This window comes from Danio rerio, chromosome 22, assembly GCF_049306965.1.
Source record: "Danio rerio strain Tuebingen ecotype United States chromosome 22, GRCz12tu, whole genome shotgun sequence".
NCBI lineage: Eukaryota > Metazoa > Chordata > Actinopteri > Cypriniformes > Danionidae > Danio > Danio rerio.
The window spans coordinates 26,420,906-26,432,466 of NC_133197.1; positions in this window are offsets into that span (position 1 = coordinate 26,420,906).

Genomic DNA, 11,561 nt, shown 5'->3' on the forward strand with positions numbered 1-11,561 from the left:
ATCAACACATTATAGCTTTAATAACTCATTTGTAATAACTGATTTATTTTGTCTTTGCCATGATGACAGTAAATATTTGGCTAGATATTTTTTTTAAGATACTATATTTTTTTAAGTGACATTTAAAGCAGGTTTACTTATATTGGATAGGTCATGTTTTATATTTTACAAAGATGTGTTTTGCTTTTGTTTTCGTGTAAATGTAAATAATTAACCAAATGTAATGCTCTTTATGATTTTTTAAAAATTATCAACGAAAATACAAAAAAGGTATTCAACATATCCAGTAAAGCAGGTTAATTCGAAAAGTTAAGGTAATTAGGCAAATCATGATGGTTTGTTCTGTAGAGAATCAAAAGAAATATTGCTTAAAGGGGCTAATAATATTATTGTAATAATGTATATATTAAAAATATAATGTTTTAAAAACATTAAAAACTGCTTTTATTTTAGCTTATATAAAACAAGTAAGACTTTCACCAGAAGAAAAATATTATAGGAAATACTATGAAATTTTCCTTGTTTTGTTAAGCACCATTTGGCAAATTTATTAAAATAAAATAAATAAATAAATAAATAAATAAACAAGAGGGCGATTAATTTTTTCCTCAACTGTATATATATATATATATATATATATATATATATATATATATATATATATATATATATAGAGAGAGAGAGAGAGAGAGAGAGAGAGAGAGACAGAGAGACAGAGACAGAGAGATTTTTTTTTTATTTTTTACAAAAAGACTTTATTACATCAGTTTTTCATTTCACAAATTTAACTCCACGTCAAATCAAAACACAACTCTCCTTCCACCACATTACAAACAGCATCCCCATAACACCACTGTTGTGCAAAAGTTTCAACATTATTTAAGGCCTTGTAATACTTAAAGTCTATTGTAACTCTGGACCTTACAAATGCTTTAAAAACTATCAAAATCTCTTGACCATGTACATTATCTATTTTGTTTCTTCTTGTAATAAGTATAGCAAGTTTTGCTTGACCAACTAAAAAATTAATTAACTGCCATTTCATTTTTTGTTTCTGACTATAGTCAGCACCCAGAATAAATTTAGATTGAGTAAAATTCTCTCCACATTTAAGGAAAACTCTGCTCAACATGTCAAACAATTGTGTTAAGCGTGTACATTCCAGATAGCAGTGATATACAGTCTCTCTATGTCCACAAAAAATACACTTGTCATCGACACTAGAATTAACAACAGATATGAAAGCATTAACTGCCACAATGCCATGCAAAATCCTCCATTGTAAGTCCCCCACACGTTTTGTCAATGGTGGTTTATATAAAACTCGCCACACTGGTTTTTCCCCCTCATTTAAATCGAGTTTAGTTCTCCACACTGTATCATTCCTTTTGTCTAGAATTTTCTTATTGTACACTTTCACAAAGCATTTATACATTGTTTTACCCTGCATCATAGTTAAATTCACATCTTTTACCCCTTCCAGCTGTAGCAAAAGTCCTGATGTCCCTTTAAAGTCTGGCGTAAGACCAATTTTTGGAAAGGGATCTGCTTGATTCGGGATTATTGACCCGTCCTTCAGTCCTTTTAGCAACTCCATATCCTTTTCAGTTAGTCTTTTTTTCCAAAGTTCAATTATCTTTGCCGTTTGACGAGTTGATCTCTGTCTCAGCAAATTGGTAACCGCATCCACATTATTAAGTTCAGTCCCAGCCACATCCACTATGTGTTTTAGTTGAACAGTTCCAGAGGAACACAATATTTGAGTAAGTCCCAACATGCTCTCATCCGTTATATCAAGCCTGGCTCCTTTAACCAAGGGTTCTTCAAGTAACCAGAACAAAGAACATGTTTCTTCCAGTCTGCAAAGAGAAAAGAGTCTCCATACTTTAAAAAGTCCACAATAGAATGAAGGTAATCCGTTCAAACAAATGTTCTTGGAATCCATTAAAAAAAGTACAACGTCCAATCCAAGACCTTCAACTCTTTGCAAAATTGTCTTAGCTGTCGTTCGCCATACCAAATCAGATCCTTTTACGAGCATTTGAATGAACTGTAGGCGAAAAGTAGACAGCCTACTTTGCAGATTCACTAAGCCCTGCCCTCCTTCATCCTTGGGCAGGTATAACACACTTTGAGGTACCCAGTGCAGCTTATCCCAAAAAAAGTTTACAATAATTGACTGCAATTTTGACAAAAGGCCAGCAGGTGGATCGATACAAGACAATTTATGCCACAATGTTGATGCCACTAGATTGTTTATCACCAGCACTCTTCCTCGAAAGGATAATTGAGAATGAATCCATCTCCATTTTTTAAGTCTGCCCTCTATCTTTTCCACAATTCCCTCCCAATTTTTCTGTTTTACAATTTCGTCACCAATATATATCCCCAAATATTTGAAACCACCTCTTTTCCATCTCATTTGACCAGGCAACTCTGGTAAACCTTCTTCCCATTTTCCAATTGCCAAGGCCTCACTCTTTTCCCAATTTACTTGAGCTGATGAAATTAAACCAAAATTCTTAACCACAGAGACCAAAACATCAATATCTTTTTGACTGTTAACCAAGACCATTACATCATCAGCATATGCTGACACTTTATGTTGAGACTCTATACAATGTAATGATAAACCCTCAATCCTGCTCCTTAATTTAGCTAGCAATGGTTCAATAGCCAGGGAATATAACATCCCTGAGAGCCCGCACCCTTGTCGTATACCTCTGCTAATATTAAAGGGAGCACTTAAACCACCATTGACTTTTAGCATGCTTTCAACATTATTGTACAGCACTTGAATCATTTTTATAAATTTAGACCCAAAACCAAATGACTCTAAAGTTTTCCACAGATATTGATGCTCAATTCTGTCAAAAGCCTTTTGCTGATCAATCGATATAAGTCCTAAGTCCACACCCATAAAGTCTGAGATATCCAAAACATCTCTAATCAAATGAACATTATCTAAAATAGATCTACCTGGCACACAATAGGTCTGATCCATATGAATAACTTGTTTCATTACATCCTTCAGTCTGTTGGCCAAGGCTTTGGAAAAAATCTTCAGGTCAGTACATAACAAACTTACAGGACGCCAGTTCTTGATTTCCTGTAGATTGCCTTTCTTAGGAAGCAGTGTGATAACTGCTCTTCTGCAACTATAAGGTAAAGAGCCCTCTGCCAAACTCTCATTGAGAACATTTAGCAAGTCCTCACCAATTACAGACCAAAATTCCTCATAAAACTCCACCGGGAGTCCATCAATACCAGGAGACTTCCCACCCTCCATATCTTTGAGGGCATTCAGAAGCTCCTGACTAGATAAGGGTCTGTCCAGTTGCACTTTTGAGTCTTCAGCAATCTTAGGCAGTCCTTCATAAAAACTGGCAGATAACAATTCATTTTCTTCACATTCACTCTTAAACAGTTCACTATAGAACCTTACGGCTCTCCGTCTTATATCACTTGCGTCCGTCAATACCTGACCATTTTCAGCGCATAAGGAGTGAATGTACCTGCATTGGCCATTTTTTTTCTCCAGACTGAAAAAAAATTTAGAAGGAGCATCCATTTGTGTTAAATTTTGGTACCTTGACCGCACCAATGCTCCTTGTGCCTTTATACCAAGCATATTCGCTAAAAGAGATTTTTTGGACTTTAATTTCTCAGCTTGTCTTGATTCTATTTTACAGTTTTTTACAATTGCTATGACACTTTTATCAATACATTTAACAAGTTTCCTAAACTCTTAACACAGTTAGCACAACATCCGTATTGGTGGGCTATACAATTAACACATTTCTTGTTGTTTTGACACAAAATGCACCCAGTTAACACAAATTTGAAATGCTTTAACTTCTTTTACACACAAGCACAACCAAGAACAAAACAATTTAATTTTACAGTCAAATTTACAAATGTTTTAACACAGTATGTCAGAACAGATAACACCATGTTCTAAACAGAACTTATATAGGATAAAGTCAAAGTGAACAGCTGTTCTAATTGTGAATTATAACACAAATATATTCCCTGTATTTTATTCAATTGCCAATGAGAAACAGCATATTGCGGTTATATAAATAAATAAATAAATGTATATATATATTATATATATATATATATATATATATATATATATATATATATATATATATATATATATATATATGTATATATTTATATATATATTTCTTTATTTATATAACCGCAATAGGCTGTTTCTCATTGGCAACTGAAAAAAAATAAAAATAAATATATATATATATATATATATATATATATATATATATATATATATATATATATATATATATATATATATATATATATATATATATATATATAACTGCAATATGAGTCTCTCATATATATATATAAACATATGACAGCTGATTCCCATCTAGAAAGCACACTCATGTCTTGTTTTGGTTTTTCCAATCACATGATCATATGTTCTAATAGTTGACTCTTGAGGTTTTTGAAAGGAACAGTGAGCGCATCAAAGAACTCTGTCACCAATACGTCCATGTAAGATTATGCAATACAGTCATTACTGTACTATACACAGTGTGTTTTGCAGTAAACTACTCTTTAAACCTGGAATTCATTAGAACATACAGTACATATACAGTACAGCATTTGCATACACTGTGTCTAATTACTTTCAGAGAGTCATGAAGTTGGAGGCCAATCAAGTACCACATGAAATTTTCAATGTTGACAAGGCTGGGGATGTCGCCGTAGGAAAAACATAATAGGCCAAAGGGCCACAGTTACCGTGCAGGGCCACACAAGATATCAAGTATAATGTGGATGAGATCATGTGGCAAGAATAGAAGATTACTTTGTTATTTTATTATAATTGTGGTGCTTTTCCTGTTTGCAGTGATGTCCTTCTGCAAAAAAAAGTCTTTACTGCAGCAATTCTGTGTCTGTATTTTTTTTTACATAAACTGTAAATTTTATAAAGCAATTTTTTTTCTTCGTTTTATATAGAATTTTTGCCGTAAAAGAAAGAAAATGCCTGCATTTACTAAACCCAACGAAACAAAACTGTAGAGAGACTTCAAATATAAGGGCAGAGCTGACACATAAACTAATGCAGTTTCTGTAATGTCAGCTGATGATAGTGTTTTTATTGTCAGTGTGTTCTGATTGACTGAAAGTTTATGTTGGAAGAGAACATGTGTTTGTGTTTTGAACAATAATTTCATTTTGAAACATGTTTACAGTGTTTTGTTAGACATGGTGTAGTGTGTTCGTTTATTATTGTATTTTGAAAAGTAGTTTAGAGGTTTAGTTTATAATGTGTGATTTTGAGCATGAAATTAACTGTTTTGCCAATTGTGTGTTTTAGGTGTGTTGCTGCGTTAAGAGTTTAGCAAACTTGTTAAATGTATTGAAAAAAGTGTCATAGCCATTGTAAAAAACTGTAAGTTCAGCCAATCCTTGTAAATCTATAATTTCAGACTCCAGTTTTCTCATAGCTTGAGTAATATCTCGGGAAACATTGAAAGCATACTGTTGACAAAACAATTTTATTTCGGCTTTTCCACAATCCCACCATTGTCTCAAATCACTAAAACATTGCTTTCTTAATTTAAATTGATCCCAAAAGAAACAAAATACTTCTTTAAAATTCAGATCACTTAACAACGATGTATTAAGGTGCCAAAAAGCGCTTTTAACTTTAACATTTGCAATAAAAACCTGGCATAAAACCAATGAGTGATCAGTAAAGCCAACTGGTACAATTTCACATTTTCTCACAACATTTACATGATGTTTAAAACAATAAAATCTATCAAGTCTAGCCATTGAAATAAAATTCTCTCTTGTATGTAACCATGTATATTGTTTCACATTTCCATTAAATTCTCTCCATATATCACATAAACTGTGTGTCTCTATTAGTTCACGAAGTACTCGACTTGAATTTGCATGAGGCTCTACATGATTCCTGTCTAATCTTTCATTTTCGGTACAATTACAGTTTTTTACAATTGCTATGACACTTTTATCAATACATTTAACAGGTTTCCTAAACTCTTAACACAGTTAGCACAACATCCGTCTTCGTGGGCTATACAATTAACACATTTCTTGTTGTTTTGACACAAAATGCATCCAGTTAACACAAATTTAAAATGCTTTAACTTCTTTTACACACAAGCACAACCAAGAACAAAACAATGTAATTTTACAGTCAAATTTACAAATGCTTTAACACAGTATGTCAGAACAGATAACACCATGTTCTAAAAAGAAATTATATAGGATAAAGTCAAAAGGAACAGCTGTTCTAACTGTGAATTGAAACACAAGTTTATTCCCTGTATTTTATTCAATTGCCAATGAGAAACAGCATATTGCGGTTATATAAATAAATAAATAAATATATATATATATATATATATATATATATATATATATATATATATATATATATATATATATATATATATATATATATATATATATATATATATATACATGTATGACAGCTGATTCCCATCTAGAAAGCACACTCATGTCTTGTTTTGGTTTTTCCAATCACATGATCATATGTTCTAATAGTGGACTCTTGAGGTTTTTGAAAGGAACAGTGAGCACATCAAAGAACTCTGTCACCAATACGTCCATGTAAGATTTTGCAATACAGTCATTACTGTACTATACACAGTGTGTTTTGCAGTAAACTACTCTTTAAACCTGGAGTTCATTAGTACATACAGTAGATATACAGTACAGCATTTGCATACACTGTGTCTAATTACTTTCAGAGAGTCATGAAGTTAGAGGCCAATCAAGTACCACATGAAATTTTCAATGTTGACAAGGCTGGGGATGTCGCCGTAGGAAAAACATAATAGGCCAAAGGGCCACAGTTACCGTGCCGGGCCACAGAAGATATCAAGTATAATGTGGATAAGAACATGTGGCAAAAGACCGGGCAGTATAGAAGATTACTTTGTTATTTTATTATAATTGTGGTGCTTTTCCTGTTTGCAGTGATGTCCTTCTGCAAAAAAAGTCTGTACTGCAGAAATTCTGTGTCTGTATTTTTTTTACATAAACTGTAAATTTTATAAAGCAATTTTTTTTCTTCGTTTTGCATAGAATTTTTGCCGTAAACGAAAGAAAATGCATGCATTTGTAACGAGACTGTAACGAGACTTCAAATATAAGGGCAGAGCTGACACATAAACTAATGCAGTTTCTGTAATGTCAGCTGATGATAGTGTTTTTATTGTCAGTGTGTTCTGATTGAATGAATGTTTATGTTGGAAGAGAACATGTGTTAGTGTTTTGAACAATAATTTCATTTTGAAACATGATTACAGTGTTTTGTTAGACATTGTGTAGTGTGTTCGTTTATTATTGTATTTTGAAAAGTAGTTTAGAGGTTTAGTTTATAATGTGTGATTTTGAGCATAAAATTAACTGTTTTGCCAATTGTGTGTTTTAGGTGTGTTGCTGCGTTAAGAGTTTAGCAAACTTGTTAAATGTATTGAAAAAAGTGTCATAGCCATTGTAAAAAACTGTAAAATCTCCTCCCAAAAACACATAATCATCAGTTCTACAGTTCTGTAATAATGTATTTATGCTATTTAAAAAAATAACTCTTTCTGTACCATTTGTAGGAGCATACACATTTATAAAATTTATCCTATATTTTTCAAATTCCGTCTTTATTATAACAAGTCTTTCAGCTATTACTTCTTCTATTTGATAAGATACAGGCAAAAAATGTTTAGCAAACAAAATAGCACCACCACCTCTACTAGAACTCGTATGTGTTAATACTACTTTTCCTTCCCATTCCTTTTCCCAATCAATGGTATTGCTGCAATCACTATGAGTTTCCTGTACATACATTACGTCTATATTTTCATGTTTAATTAACTCATACAACTGCATTCTTTTTTTAATATCTCTTGCACCATTTAGATTAAGTGATCCTAGCCTTATCACCCCCATTAAGAAAAGAGTATAACACAAAACAAAAACAATCCTTAAAGGACTGAAACCAGAATAACTATGTTGTTTCAAAACCATTTTCTGTTTGTAATTCTCGTCTCAATTTGGCAACAAATTTTTTCAGCCTAAAAATCTCTTGCACTGTAAATTGTTCAGATCCTTCACCCCTCATCATTGTTCCAACTGACTCAATAAACATTTCACGATCAGAGAAAAAATCAACAACTTGAACATTTTTCATGTTCTTCGTCTTTTGAAGAAACGATCTAATTTTTCCAAAGGAGTAATCACTCCTCAGTCTGCCACTATTTCTGTTGCCAGTTACCTCACTATCAGAGTCTTCCAATGTACTTTGTTCACCATCATCAAATTTGTTGCTGCTGCTCCCAGGTCTTTCTATGTTGGGCTTTACTCTTTTCCTTTTAGTTGAAGGGGTTTTAAAAACCTCTTCTTCCTTCCCTAGTTCATTACACATTCCTTCTCCTTCTCCTTCTAAAACACTCTCAGCCATCTCAATCACATTACTGAATTCAGCATTTACGCCTTCTCCATCCCCACCTTTCTCTCCCATGTCTGTATCAATCACCTCTTCAACCATCACCTCTGTCAAATTCCCATCATTTCTCACTTCATCTTCTACCTGTTCTTCCTCAACTGCTCCACCACCATCCTGAGCAGGTGCAATATTCTCATTCTTTTCCTTACAAAAACGCCTCAAATGACCCTCTTGTCCGCATCCAAAGCACCTCATTGTGTCAGATGAGGCAAAAACAACATAATCATATCCGTCAACCTTAAATTTAAAGGCCACACTAAGCTCTTCTGTTTCACTTTTCAAAATCATGTGAACCTGACGTCTAAAACATACAACATGTTTCAGAAGGGGTGACTTACAACCCAGGGGGATTTTTTTCATTTTAGAGACAATTTTTCCATGCTTCGACAGTTCTGCCAATAATAAATCATCTTTCACAAAGGGGGGAACATTTGATAATGTGATCTTCCTTACTGGTTGAGAAAGAGGCATTACTGGGGTGAATGTATCTTTTATTACTACTCCACTTTGAACCACTTTATTCACTTTCTCTATAGTGTCTAGAAAAATAACAACAGCACTGTTCATTCTTGACGCTGACAATATACTCTCATACCCAACGGTCTCTCCAACCGCCAAACTACACTCCTCAACCGAACAAGCCATCTCTGGCACAATTTTGATTCCGTGCCTCCGTGAAAGACGCTCAAACGGCGCATCGCCTGAAAACGCCGATGCCGGCGTCTCCATCGCAGCCGCCATAGCACACACACACACACACACCTGTCAGCAAACGCTGACGAACAGCGTTCGCGGCGTCACAGAGACAAACTTTGTCTTCAACACACCAGTTCAACCTTTGAAATAACTTTCAATACACTGCAAATATTGACTTTTAAGAAAGAAAGGAAAGATAGAAACTCACTCGCGCTGCAAACACACTCTCACACCGCCTCCGCCCACTCACTCGCAACATCCGCTCAGAGAGAGAGAGAGAGAGAGAGAGAGAGAGAGAGAGAGAAAAGTAACTATTAACTATTTACTTGAGTAATTTTTTCATTAAATACTTTTTTTTACATTTTCTTAAGATTGTTACATTTACTTTCGCTTGAGTATACATTTTGGATACTCTACCCACATCTGCTGGGAGCCAGTGTAAAGACCTGAGAACAGGTGTGATGTGCTGTGATTTTCTGGTTCTGGTCAGAGTCCTGGCCGCTGCGTTTTGGATGAGCTGGTAAGACAAAACTGGGTAAAAATGTGGTAAAAATCAGACGAGGACTTTTCTTTTTCTGGATTGCTTTTTAAATCTGTCTGTTGGGTTTGGGGAAGTTGGTGAGTAGGTGGGTCAATCGGTGCTTTTTAAAACACTATTGCTGCGTCCCAATCTGCATTCTTATACTACGCCCTAAGAATATGTACTTTTTTGTGAAGGAAAAGCTTATACTTTTGAATGTGCAGCAGAAGAGTTTTGACATACTACCTCTTTAATAGATTGTTGTGTTGCTTAGTTATGCCCCCTGTCAATCATCTACATTTCTGTGGTATTTAACTTTCTACTTTATTGGAGAAGAAGCAGCAGGTTAATCTCCCATTCATGAGTCTTTCATGCAGAGAAATCTCCTCAGGTCTTTGGATAATTCTGCATTTAGACATTTAGACATCCAAACATGTTTTTATCTAAGTTCAGTATTGCTATTACAGATGAAATATAACACAGATAATGCCATTTAAATACTTTCCAGTGGGCTAGATATTGACTAACAGTCATTCAAACATCTTTACTGAAGCTTCTCTACTTGACGGTTGGTCTCACGTGTCCATCAATGTTTGTAGTTTATTTACACTTTTCACACGTTTGTAGTTCTAATCAAATTTGTGTCATGGGCAATGTATTGTGGGCAATATCAGCGGTTAGAGTATAGACGCTTCTACACTTAATTTTTTTGTCGGAAATAGAAAACCATCCGGGATCCTCTGGCATACTCTTTTCAACATACAATGGTTTGGGACATACTAATTCTATTTTCAAATACTATTTAGGATGTATAGTATGTGGATTGGGACGCAGCATTTTAGTTTTATTTAGTGAATGGGGAGGGTGGGTCAGTCGATTGGTCAGTCAAGCATTAAGTCAGTTGACAGCGGCCTCTGGTAGATTTACATGAGAACAGCAGGTGCGAAAGGCACTCGCGAGAGAAATTTGAGATCTGAAAAAACATACACAGTGGTCTCTGGTGGATTCTTGAAAACAAAAACTGCAAAAAAAGTACCTCCTGATACATATTTGTTGCTCTCCAGAAATGTTTATAGCGATACATTTTCAGAATGAACCTGGATTGGATATAACCCAGTGATAGCGCTTTTCATTTTCTGTCGGACTTAGTACTTGATGTAATTACAAAAGAGTCAAGCTTTAATTACAGTTTTTTACATTGGCTATGACAGTTTTTCCAAAACATTTTACAAGTTTGCTAAACTCTTAACGCAGCAACACACCTAAAACACACAATTGGCAAAACAGTTAATTTCATGCTCAAAATCAAACATTGTAAACTAAACCTATAAACTTCTTTTCAAAATACAATAATAAACTAACACACTACACCATGTCTAACAAAACACTACAAACATGTTCCAAAATGACATAATTTTTCAAAACACAAACACATGTTCTCTTTCAACAGAAACATTCAGTCAATCAGAACACACTGACAATAAAAACACTATCATCAGCTAAAATTACAGAAACTGCATTAGTTTATGTGTCAGCTCTGCCCTTATATTTTAAGACTCTCTACATTTCTATTTTGTTTTCTGGCATTTTCTTTCTTTTACTGCAAAAATTCAATACAAAAAGAAATAAATAAATTGCTTTATAAAATTTACAGTTGATGTAAAAAAATACAGACACAGAATTTTTTATATTTGCAAAAGGACATCACTGCAAGATATACAAACAGAAAAACCATCGCAATTATAATAAAAAACAAAGTAATTTTCTATTCTGCCTGGTCTTCTGCATTTGCCCGACTTCTTCTCT